Source organism: Sapajus apella, unplaced genomic scaffold, assembly GCF_009761245.1.
Source record: "Sapajus apella isolate SASKATOON/1434 unplaced genomic scaffold, GSC_monkey_1.0 scaffold153, whole genome shotgun sequence".
NCBI classification, from domain to species: Eukaryota; Metazoa; Chordata; class Mammalia; order Primates; family Cebidae; genus Sapajus; species Sapajus apella.
Genome location: NW_022437093.1, coordinates 2,248,335 through 2,262,061, shown reverse-complemented (window position 1 = coordinate 2,262,061; position 13,727 = coordinate 2,248,335). Strand labels below are relative to the sequence as shown.

The 13,727-nt window shown below is 37.8% G+C and overlaps 1 protein-coding gene across 8 annotated transcripts in view; it reads right to left on the bottom strand.

Moving 5' to 3' along the window:
• KANSL1 (KAT8 regulatory NSL complex subunit 1) overlaps positions 1–13,727 on the bottom strand; it is a 215,787-nt gene that overhangs the window by 29,861 nt on the left and 172,199 nt on the right. The gene's annotated exons all lie outside the window — the stretch shown is intronic.

Genomic DNA, 13,727 nt, shown 5'->3' with positions numbered 1-13,727 from the left:
AGAGAGAGAGAGAGAGAGAGAGAGGGAGAGAGAAACACTAAACTGAAAAACACATGTTCTGAGCTGGAACTACGAGAAAGAAACAAGATTTTGCCCTAAGAATTAACCAAAGGTACACAGACTTTAACAAAATTGTAACCCAGCTGCAACTCAACTCAGGCCCCAGGTAGATTAAGGTTTTCAGCCCCAAATCTATATAAATACCAGAAGAAGGTAAAACCTTTCTAAAGAAAAATACCATAGCCTCTACAATTTTTAAAATATACAATATCCAACATGAACTATAAACAAAACAAACAGAAACAAATTACCCAGTAATCCAGATTACAGAGTTAGCAGACAAGGACTTAAAAATAATTGTTTCCTATGTTTAGGAATGTATGGAGAAAAATCAATGAAAAGATCACAAAAGTTCTTTAAAATTTTTTATTTTTTTATTTTTTTAGAGACAGGATCTTACTCTGTCACCAAGGCTGGAGTGCAGTGGCGTGATCACGGCTCACTATAGCCTCAACCTTCTGGTCTCATGTGATCCTCCACTTCAGCTTCCCAAGTAGCTAGGACTACAGGTATGCACCACCATGCCTAATTAAAAAAATTTTTTTTGACATGGAGTCCCACTATGTTGCCCAGGCTGGGCTCGAACACTTGACCTCAAGAAGTCTTCCTGCCTTAGCCTCCCAAAGTGTTGAGATTACAGGTCTGAGTCACCATATCTGGCCATGTTCTTAAATACATAAAAAACAAACCAAATGGAAACTTAAAAGCTCAAAAGATGAACTGACATCATATTAGACACAAAACTGTTGACCAGAAGTGAGGTTGTAGACAAGTTAATAGTAACTATATAAACAGGAACAGAAGAAAAAAAGAATGAAAAATACATAGAATGTAAAGAGCCTGACAGCATAATGATAAAAATCTGTAATCAGGCCCCTAGAAGGAGAATGAGGCAAGAACAATATTTTAAAAGATAATTGCCAACGTTGCATGAAAAGTGGTTAAACACACAAGAGTATCCAGTAATCCAGATTACAGAGTTGGCAGACAAGGACTTAAAAATAATTGTTTCCTCGTGCCTCAGTCACCTGAGTAGCTGAGATTATAGGGGTGCACCACCACACCTGGCTGATTTTTCTATTTTTTGTCCAGGCTAGTCTTGAACTCCTGACCTTAAGTGATCCACCTGCCTTGGCCTCCCAAAGTGCTGGGATTACAGGTGGCACCTCCCACATTTTTTGGGATGTCAAAAAATCCTGACACCTAGCAGTCAGGATTTTTTAAACAGACATTTTAAAGTCCTACTATTCCAAAAGCAACTACAGATACTAATTTGGGATATATTCAAATACATTTTTTAATATTAAAAAAAACTACTAAATGAACAAAAATGAAATGTATAACCAGAGAAAAAGAAAATCCAACCCACCCAACAGACAGCAGAAAAGGAATAAAACAAAGGAAAATAAAAGAGGTTTATACAAAAAATGATGGCAAAAGTGATTTTGTATGGAACTATAATCAGAGTAAATGTGAAGAGATTTAACTCACTTCTTAAAAACACCTAAAACTGATATAGAGAGCTGAAAATTAAGGCATGGATTAAGATCTACCTAGCAAGTACTTACCAAAGTAAGGTAGTTATACTAAAAGCATTAATCGAAACCAAAAGGGAAACTCTGTAATGATAAAAGAAATAATCAAGAAGAAATAAAAATCATGAACCTGTGTGTAAAATACCTAACCAGCCATCCTAGAAATACATGAGTATAAACAGACAAACAAACAAACAAACAAACAGGGAAAAAAAAAAAAAAAGAAAAAAACAACAAATCAACAGAAAGCAAACCAAAGGATACGTAAGATTTGAGCACAATTAATAAGCCTAAAATATGGCTTGAATTTAGAACCCTGAAGTCAACAGATAGGATATGGATACACTTGCACCCATACAAAACAGTCTTTTTTAGAAGACTAGTTACAAAAACCAAACCGAAATTATGTGTATCCAAAAAAATTAGCCAGGTATGGTGGTACACAGCTGTGGTCTCAGCTACTTGGGAAGCTGAGGTGGGATGACTGCTTGAGCCTGGGAGGCAGAGGTTGCAATGAGCTGAGGTCGTGCCACTGCACTCCAACCTGGGTGACAGAGTGAGACCCTGTCTCAAAAGCCTAAAATAAAATTATGTATATCAACATAGAGATCTTAAACATACAATGGCGAATTAAAAAAACAAGAGTCAACCAGGCGCAGTGGCTCGAGCCTATAATCCCAGCACTTTGGGAGGCTGAGGTAGGTGGATCACCTGTGGTCAGGAGTTTGAGAGACCAGCCTGACCAACATGGTGAAACTTCATCTCCACTAAAAATATAAAAATTAGCTGGGTGTGGTGGTGGGCACTTGAACCTGGGAGTTGGGAGGTTGCAGTGAGCCAACATCATGCCATTGCACTCAAGCCTGGGCTACAGAGCAAGACTCTGTCTCAAAAAAAAAAAAAAAAAAACAAACAAAAAAAAAACCCAGAGTCTTACCCTGTCACCCAGGCTGGAGTACAGTGGTGTGATCATACCTCACTGTAACCTTGAACTCCTGGGAACAAGAGTTCATCCTCTTGCTTTAGCCTCCCAAGTAGTGTGATCATGCTCGGCTAATTTTTTGAAAAAAATTTTTTAGATGGGGTCTTGTTATGTTGCCCAGGCTTGTCTCTAACTCTTGGCTTCTTCCTACCTTGGCCTTCCAAAGTGTTTGGATTACAGGTGTGAGCCACTGCATTTGGCCAAGAGTTTTTTTTTTTTTTTTTTTTTAATCTTATTTTCTTGTATTTTTAGAATGCAGATCAAGTTTTTAAAAAGTCAAGATATTAACATTTACAGTGGCACATACACCAATGTTTATTTCATCATTCTTTATACTTGAAGAGTAACCCTGGAAAGCTTTTCCATATACAGCTAACTCTTCAACTTGTACAGGTCCATTTATTCCTGGATTTTCTTCTGCCTCTGCCACCCATGAAACAGCAAGACCAACTCCTCTTCTTTAGCCTAATCAACATGAAGATGTTAAGGATGAAGACCTTTATGATAATCCACTTCCACTTAATGATTTTCTTTTTTTTTTGAGACGGAGTTTCACTCATGTTACCCAGGCTGGAGTGCAATGGCGCGATCTCGGCTCACCGCAACCTCCGCCTCCTGGGTTCAGGCAATTCTCCTGCCTCAGCCTCCTGAGTAGTTGGGATTACAGGCACGCATCACCATGCCCAGCTAATTTTTTGTATTTTTAGTAGAGACGGGGTTTCACCATGTTGACCAGGATGGTCTCGATCTCTTGACCTCGTGATCCACCCGCCTCTGCCTCCCAAAGTGCTGGGATTACAGGCTTGAGCCACCGCGCCTGGCCTTAATGATTTTCTTAACATTTTTTTTTTTTGGTCTATCACACTTTAAGAATACAGTATATCATACATATAACATACAAAGCGTGTTAACTGAATGTGCTATTAGTAAGGCTTTTGGTCAACAGTAGGTTTTAATTTTGGTGGATGCCCAAAGTTACATACGAATTTTAAACTGTGTGAAGGGTTGGTACCCTTAACTTGTGTTGTTAACGATTCAGAACCAAGGTATGCTAAATATTCACAGCATCTATCAATGTGTCTTCCAACGTGAGAATTGAGAAAAGGATTCAATTATCATTATCAGTAAGAGTCACGGACCAAAGGCAAGGGTACTGAGCAAAACAGTGTTGTCCCTCTCCCTAACAGTCATCGCCATCAAGAATCTTAGAATGTAACTTTATTTGGGAATAAAGAGAAAGGAGTTAACAGCTAACAACTGAGTATCTATTATAGTCATATACCACTTAAGGATGGGGACTGTATTCTGAAAAATGCGCCAGTAAGTGACTTCATCATTGTATGAACATCATATAGTAAGTATATTTACACAAATGGAGACGATACTTACACAAATGGAGATCAATCACATAGCCAGGCTACATGGGACAGCCTATTGCTCCTAGGCTACAACGTGGAGAGAACTTAACTATAATTAATCCTGTAGGCAATTGCTGGATTTTTGTATTTAAACTTAGAAAAGGTCTAGTAATAACATGTATTATAATCTCACAGATCACAGTTGTAAATGAAGTCTGTTGTTGACTGAAACATCTTTAACACAGCTCAAGACTGTATGTGTGTCCAACTGCACTTCTCACTCCCCACGTCTAATTTAATGATCACAATGTCAGGAAGCAGATAGTAATGAAGGTTCTTTGCTTAACCAAACTTTAGAACCTTCTTCTAGGCCCTGCTGTGTCAATTTTCCAAGAATGCAACCTCACTATCTGATCACTCTCATCCTTCTAATATCCCCCAGGTGATGTCTGATTACTCTGGCCTGTCTTCAGCAGAAATCCTGTTAGGTTGGTTTAGCCACAATCCCTCCTTGTCCCTGAGGTTTCCTGTTAGTAATTTTCCATCCATTGACCCCCTCCCTGATCACCGACTATAAATTCCAACTTGCCCGTGCTGTATTTGGAATAGAGCCCAATCTCTCTTACTCAATGCCAAATTAATAATCCTAAAATATAGCTTAAAATTCCATCACAGTGGTCCTTATGCCAATCATGATAGGTCCCCAAAGCACCTCCCCACCGAAATGAAGTCTGCCTTACTGTGCTTTAACAAATGTCACTGATTATTTTATTCTTTAACACCAGTTAAGAACTACATACAAAAGATAGAAAACGATAACCTATAAATGATTGGTACACTTAAAGGCAACTACAAACCTAAGAGAAGCAAGATCAAAGCTATTAGAAGAAAATTTGACACAGCTAAATAGACGCTGAAGCACACTGTCCAATGCAGTTTTGCAACCATGGAATGTTCCCTATTTGCACTACCCAAGGCAGCTGCTAGTCACGTGTGGCTACTGAACACTTGATATGTGGCTAGGATGAGTAAGAAACTGAAATTTTAATATTATTTAAATTAAATTAAAATAAGTACATGTAGATAGTGGCAACCATACTGAACAGTGCAGAGTAGAACTGGTTACCAATATAAATAGGATGGGCATTAGCCTTACTCTATGCAAAAACAAAACAAACACCAAACTCCCCTTCAACCCATCCAAGGCAGTGGATCAGTATTAAGGAAAAGGGTTATGAGCTAAGAGCTTGATAAACAGTCCAACTGTTGCTCATAAATGAAAGTCTAATCACCAAATCATTACAGATCAAATTAAGAACTCAATAAACAGGGATATGAAGGTATGAAAAAATGTCTTTCGGCCACGTGAGGATAATCTCAGCACTTTGGGAGGCCAAGTTGGGTGGATCACCTGAGGTCGGGAGTTTGAGAACAGCCTGACCAACATGGAGAAACCCCATCTCTACTAAAAATACAAAATTAGCCAAATGTGGTAGTGCATGCCTGTAGTCCTAGTTACTTGCTACTTCGGAGGCTGAGGCAGGAGAATCGCTTGAACCTGGGAGGCAGAGGCTCTAGTGAGCTGAGATGGTGCCACTGCACTCCAGCATAGGCAACAAGAGCAAGTTGTTGCCTCCATCTCAAAAACAACAAAAAAAACCCAAAAACCAAAAAAAACCACACAACAACAACAACAACAAAAAAAAAACCCCAACTGTCTTTGAACACTGAAACCGGTTATAATTAAAATAAGCTTAAATAACAACTGCATATCTAGTTTCAAAACTGAATACAAAACTAAAAATGATTCTCTACATAATAAAATCCCATTAAAAGACTTTCAGGATATTTTTTGAAAAACAAAACTAAATCTGCCTTTACAATGTTTCATATAAAAACCAAAATGTTTGCTTCCCTATTGAGATAAGAAGGAAAAAAAAAAAAACACCCAAAATGCTAAAAGTAGATGAAGGAAAAGGGGGGTCGGAATGAACTGAGAGAAGAATATAAATGTATTTATTACCACTGAACACTTAAAAATAGTAAAGACAGTAAATTTAAAAACAATTTTAAAGAGACAAATGAAAAAGTTATGACAACAAAGAAATTAGTGGCACAACACCCTTTTTTTCAGACAAGTTCTATGTTGCCCAGGTTGGTCTTAAGCCATCTTTCTCCCTCAGCCTCCCAAGTAGTTGAGGGCATTAACAGCCAGCACTTTTTTTTTTAAATTATTAAAAAAAAATTTTTGAGACGGAGTATTGCTCTGTCACCCAGGCTGGAGTGCAGTGGTGTGATCTTGGCTCACTGCAACCTCCGCCTCCTGGGTTCAAGCGATTCTTCTGTCTCAACCTCCCAAGTAGCTGGAATTACAGGTATGTGTTACCCCGCCCAGCTAATATTTGTATTTTTAGTAGAGACAGCATTTTGCCATGTTAGCCAGGCTGGTCTTAAACTCCTGACCTCAGCTGATCTGCCTTGGCCTCCCAAAGTCCTGGGACTACAGGCATGAACCACCACACTGAGCCAATGCCTGGTACTTTGAATGCGCCTTATGAACATTAGGAGTCACAGGTGGAAGGCACTTAAGCCCAGGAGTTGGATATCAGCCTGGGCATCATAGCAGGACCCTTCTTTCTACAAAATATATATATTTAAAAAAAAAAAAAAAAGCTGGGCATGGTGGTGCGTGCCTGTATTCCTAGCTACTTGGGAGACTGAGGCAGGGGGATTATTTGAGCCAGGAGTTCAAGGTTACAATGAGCTATGACTGTGCCACTGTACTCCAACCTGCGTGACAGAGCAAGACCCTATCTCTAAACAAATAAAGAAAAACAAAATAGAGACATCTATTGACTAAAATTTGAAGTCCAAAGGTAAGTTCCATTTAAGCCTCAAACAAAATGTAATAAAAGGTGGTTTTATGAACTTATAAAAACATAAAAGAACTGAGCCCGGCGCAGTGGTTCACATCTGTAATCCCAGCACTTTTGGAGGCTGAAGCGGGCAGATCACCTGAGGTCAGGAGTTTGACATCAGCCTGGCCAATGTGGCGAAACCCTGTCTCTACTAAAAATAAAAAAATTAGCCGGGCATGGTGGTGGGTGCCTGCAGTCCCAGCTACTAGGAAGGCTGACGTGCTTGAACCTGGGAGGTGGAGATTGCAGTGAGCCGAGACTGCATTCCAGCCTGGGCGACAGAGCAAGGTTCTGTTTCAAATAAATAAATAAACTGAGATTAAAAACACACACATACACAAACAACATATGGATAAGAAAAACAAAAGAATACACATGCATACACTATAACATTAGTATCAAGAAAAGTAGAATTTAAGGCTACTGAGACAGAATTGATATACAGACAGTCCCCAACTAACAAAAATTGAATTATGACTCAACTCTATGATGGCACAAAAGCAATACACATTCAGTAGAAATCATACTTTGAGCACCTAGTGATCATTGTTTTTCAGCTTCAGTACAGTAGTCAAATTACATGACATATTCAACACTTTATTATAAAATAGGCTTTTGTTACATGATTTTGACCAACTGTGGCCTAATATAAGTGTTTGTGCATGTTTTAGCTAGACTACGCTAAGCTATGTTATTTAGTAGGCTAGATGTATTTAATGCATTTTTGACTTATGATGAAGCTATGGGGACATAACCCCACTGTAAGCTGATGAGAATTTGTATAATATTTTAATGCTATTAAGTCACTAAGAATATGATTATATAAACATATAGGGTTTTATACAACACTATATATGTCTACTAGACAGCAATGAAATATTCGAAATATCAAAATAGAGCACCAATATAAGTAGGAACTACAGAAACATCATTTTGAACAAAATGCTATACAAATTAGTAATTAGTAATTAATAATTAAAGGTATACAAAAAAATAACCACTTGAGAATTTTAGAAACTTAATTCTTAACTTTTGGGACAATAACTCAAAAATTTAAAGGCAATTTACAAATCTATAAGCAGTAAGTACACTTTGTACACCAAAGGCTCTGGAATGCCATCCAAAACTACACTCAGAAGAAAATTCAAAAGGTTAGATGTTTTATTATTACGTAAGAAAGAAGGGAAAATAAAATAAGCATCTAGACAAGGAAATGGAATGAGAAGTATATAAAAAGGTGTCAAATTGTTTGCCACTGATAAGACAGCCTATCTGGAAAGTTAGTCACTGAAAACGCCGTTAAAGTTAAGAGTTCAGAAAAGTGTTCAATTACTACAATGAGTATCTACACATCAACAACACTCATAAACTTGTAACAAATAGAAAAACAGAAGACTTGGTTCATACTTTTATTAAAAAAACGAGTGAGACCTCCATAAAATAATAATTAAAAAAATAGAGATAAAACATGAAGAAATTCCCATGTTTCCTTTATACTGTAATGCTATCAATTCTCTTTGAAGGAATTCCCAAGAAATACTCAATTTAATACTTACGGAAGAATTCAAAATATCAAAGTAAAACTCTATTTCACCATTCTCTGTTAATCACAGCATATTCATCCAAAACACTACAACAATTATTTTGGCTCAAGGATGGGTTACAGTCATTTGCTTTTGTTTCTGCATTTGATAATCATTAACTCATCCACTGTTAACATTTGCAAAGAGTTTCATAGGTTTGACAACTCTATAATAATCAAGCATATCCCACAACTGGCTCTCCAAGATCCATCAGAGTGAAGAAACAAAACATTTGAGCTTCTACTCCATTTTATTTCAGACTTTCAAAATTTATTTTGCATGTGTTTAATAATGTATATATAAACACTCATAACAGTTTTAGAGGCAACTGTTGCAAGAACAGAGTGATTTCTGAGTCTTCTTTTACTAGCCTTATGTCCTGAGGTACTACAATTTTCTACATGACACTTGCTCCCTTCCAAATATCTAGTACTGTATTAAAAAGTTGGGCCTCCAATGTCTATTGCACTCTGTCAAGGGAGGACTTATCAAATTACTAACTTTTAATACTGACTCATAATAATTCTAGTTCATTACTCCTCAGCCACAATGTCATGAAACTGAGATTTAAATAGGTGGAATCAAAACTAGGAAACCTAGAAGTATATATTAACTCAACACCTTTATCTCTACCCTGATGTCTACAGGAAACCTGGACATAGCCTTATGGGAATGCCCTACAAAAGTGCCACTCTTCAAGTGTGATACAGCAGGAAAAGGAAGAGGTCTACTCGGAATTCTACGGAAGCCAACTTTAAAATTTAGCCCCGAGCAATCCCCCATGTTACACTCTAACACAGACTACAAAATTCTAAAATCATTCCAGAACACTGCCCAACTATTTGTTACGAAACGTTACTTAAAAAAAAAAAAATTTTTTTTAAATGCCATTAAGGGCAATAAAAAAGTTTCAAGAGTATGTTAGTAATAAATGTAGCCATTATCTATTCTATTGGTTATTAGTACCAAAAAAAATCCCCAGCCTTTTCAACCATTAATTTCCAAACACTGATGATTTCCACTGCCAGACTATACGTAAGTTTCTAACGGTCCACAGTAAATTGAGAATGAGAACAATGCAGTAAATTATTAACAAAACTACATTCCTTCTTCAAAAAAAATTTTGTATTATGATTTAATTATAAAATAATTTTACTTAAAAAATAAAAAGCAAACCTATTTCAAAATTGGTTTGTATCAACTTTAAGAATTTTATTGATCTGAAATTTTAGTATGTTTAGATTAAGTTATGAACATCTACACAGAAGCAGTGGGCCAGGAAATGAACATAATGGCACATATTATAAAAACTTTCCACTGGAGTGCTTCTTCATTCACTTAGATAATTACTAACATCTACCATATTAGACCCCTAAAGTGATGAAACACACAATAAACAGAAATATAGGCTATTTAGTAATCACAACTAGTAATTACCTGTCATTTTATAATAAAATTATGATTATTATATAACAAAATTATAATAAATTATGATTTATAATAATGTTCTCCATGAGCCTTACTCTGATAGTCACTTAACACACCCTAGTGATTACTCCTTCAAATTACATTTAAAATATTCCACATTCATAGTGGTAGAGGCCTTAGACTATTATCTCCTCCTGGATTACTACTGTTAGTCTGTCTTTCCTCCTCCGGTCTCTTGTGCCAATCCATTCCAATTCTAATAGTTATAGACTGGCCAGGCATGGTGGCTCACATCTATAATCCCAGCACTTTGGGAGGCTGAGGTGGGCAAATCACGAGGTCAGGACTTCTAGACCAGCCTGGCCAACACAGAAAAACCCTGTCTCTACTAAAAATACAAAAATGCCACCAGGCATGGTGGCAGATGCCTGTAATCCCAGCTACTTGGGAGGCTGAGGCAGGAGAATTGCTTGAACCCAGGAGGAAGAGGTTACACTGAGTCAAGATCGCGCCATTGCACTCCAGCCTAGGCTACAGAGCCACGCCACTGCACTCCAGCCTAGGCTACAGAGCAAGACTCCATCTCAAAAAATAAAAAAGAAAAGAAAAAAAAGAAAGAAAGAAACACACACAGAGCAACTGAATCAGTTCCTTCAAGTGAGTTTTATATTTGGTTCTGGCATGTAGTAGAGATCGTTTAAGATGTAAGAAAGAAAAAAATATTAATCACTTGTTTTGTGTGTTCTGTACTCTCTATTCACAATACAGTAAATGTGAACTCATTGTCATGTAACAACATCAGAAAATAATTAACCTGTTAGCTTCTCTGCTCTTTCATGAGAAAGTAAGCTCCATGAAGGAAAGGGCTTTGTTTTGATTAGTAATGCAATCTGGCTGCCCTGAATAATAACAGTGAGCACTCAAAAATGCTGTTGAATAAATCTGTCTGGAAAATGACACAATTCAAGATGACAGGAGGCAAGACGCTTGCTCATCAGCAAATATCACTGAGGGCACGTAGTGAGCAACGAGCCACATGAGACACAGAAAGCAAGACAGACAGAAGGACTGGTATGTATCACCAACTCTGGGAGAACTCCAGCTTTCTGCTAGATCTAGTACATGGCATATTTCCCAAAGTCAACTACTTTCTTTGTCTTAGTTTTCAGGTATCATATTTTTGTGTCAGGATGATTTCTGTTTTAAAAACTGGAATTGGAACCAAAGGATAGTTTTATTCCTATCCCTTGCCTAAGCTAGTACATTCAAAACTACATTTGTTCTTAGGCATCAATCAAAAGAAGGTTTGCTACTTCATAGATTAAAAAAAAAAAAAAAATCCAGGAGGCCACCACCTACTTCAGAAAAATTTTATAAGACTCCTAGATGTCACACCACAGTGGCTGGCAAACTGCTGAAACAGAGGGAAGATGCTATATTTTCATGATTTTTTTTTTTTTTTTAAGATGTAAAAGCATTCTGTGTTAAATTCATCAAGGACTTGATAAAAAGCTACTTTCCTACACTTGACAGTAATATACTGTTTTCTGACATTCCTGTTATCAACTCCTCTGAAAATCTTTTAGATTTATACAACTATCAATAAAAAAACCTGAGAGACTGAAATGTTAATATGAAAAACCTGCCAAATATCTTATTCTTTTCTATTTCTGGTAGAATCTGAGGAATGGGCAGGAAAAAATGGTATTGCCTAACAGTCATTTCTAACAATTCTTTTTCCTAAGGAGATCATGGCAAACTTACACAGTACAACTGCATACTAGAACAAAACAAGGAAAGTACTGAAAATTTACCATGCAAATATTAATTGTTCCAGCAATTTTCTCATCTCCCTTCTTTGCCATTAGCAAATATGCGGCTAGTGGCTCCCGTAAGAAAAATCCCTATTCTCTGCTCTCTTTCACAGCAACATTCTTTGAAAGTGTTATCTACAATGGTTCCGTCAATTCCTTCTGTGGCATTCTCTCCTGAATCCACTCCAACCAAACTTTCATTCACCTTTCTCCCTCTACCAAAACTGCTCACTAATGTCTGCAGCAGCCCAGCCCCACTAAATTCAATGGTCCCAATTCTCAGCCTTCATCTTATTGGTCCTGTCTGTAGCAACTGACATAGACAATTCCTCCCCCTTCTCTGAAACACTTTTTTCCCTTGCCTTTCACATAACATACTCTCTTGGTTTTTCTTCCACTTTATTGGTCACTCCTTCCCAATCCTTTTGTCATCTTTCACAGAATGAGAAGGAATACCTAAGTCTAGAATACCTCAAAGGGCTAATCCTTATCACTTCTTTATCTGAGCTCTCTAGCAGGCTCTATTCCCCTCTATTGCATTTCTCTCTCCAAGACTTTTTTTTTTTTTATTTTAAAGACAGAGTCTCGTTCTGTCACCCAGGCTGGAGTGCAGTGGTGTGACCATGGCTCACTGCACCCTTGACACGGTGGGCTCAAATGACCCTCCTGCCTCAGCCTCCCAAGCAGATGGACTACAGGTGCTTGCCACCACAGCTAGCTTTTTTTTTTTTTTTTTTTTTTTTAAAGGCACAGGGTCTCACCATGTTGCCCAGGCTTGTCTCAAACTCATGAACTCAAGTGATCCTCCCACCTTGGTCTCTCAAAGTGCCAGGATTACAGGCATGAGCCACTGTGCCTAGCCTCTCTCCAAGATTTAATGCTATCGAACACACTGTAGAGTTCATTTATTGACTTATTTTCTTTCTCTACCAACTAGAATATTTCATGAGGGTAAGCACTTTTGTTTAGTGTTGTACTCCCAGGGACTAGACAGATTTAGCTCACTGCAGGAGGCCAATAAACATTTGTTGAATGAATGAATGAACAACAACAAAAGTGGTAACAGTAACAGCCACTTTGTACTAGGAACTTATCAACCAGACATCCTAATAAGCAAGTTACATACATTTCATTTAACCCTCAAACAAGCCTATGAGATCTCCGAGGCTTTGAAGAGGAGTAGGAATTTGGGTGGTTAACATGTACCAAATTACAAAATTACTAAGTGGTAGTACCATGATTCAAACCCAAGATTAACTTCTTCAAAGATAATGCTCTTAATTCCTGCATAGTACCAATTTTACTGGAGTATTATTTCATTAGTTTTGGAATAAAGCCAACTCTGCTATTTGAAGAGTCAGCAATCTAAAACTCCCTGCAGTTGTGAATTAATCTCCATTTCCTTTGTGAAGACAAACTTTTTTTAGTAACAACAATTTAAAAAGTTTAGTGAAGATTCATTTTCTTCTGAGGCAGGGTATCACTCTGTCACCCAAGCATGAAGTACAGTGGCACAAACACAACTCAAAGCAGCCTCAACCTCATGGGTTCAAGCGATCCTCCTGCCTCAGCTTCCTGAGTAGCTGGGACTACAGGTGTGTACCACCATGCCTGGCTAATTTTTAAATATTTTGTAGAGATGAGGGTCTCACTATATTGCCCAGCCTGGCATTAGTGACTCCCCCACCTCAGCTTCCAAAACTGTTAGAACTACAGGCATGAGCTACTACACATAGCCAAGATTCTTTTTCAGGGCAAAGCATTCTATACTGCCATTTTCAGCAATAACAGTGCAGGTGAGAGGGCATACCATTTTCCTTCAAAGTATTAATGGCAGTACTTAAACTTTCAGTCTCTCCCATCTCTATTAAAAAGATCAAACCAGGCCAGGTGCTGTGGCTCCCACCTATAATCCCAGAACTTTGGGAGGATGAGGCGGGAAGATCATGAGGTCAAGAGATCAAGACAATCCTGGCCAACATGGTGAAACCCTGTCTCTACTAAAAATACAAAAATTAGCTGGGTCTGGTGGCGTGCCCCTGTAATACC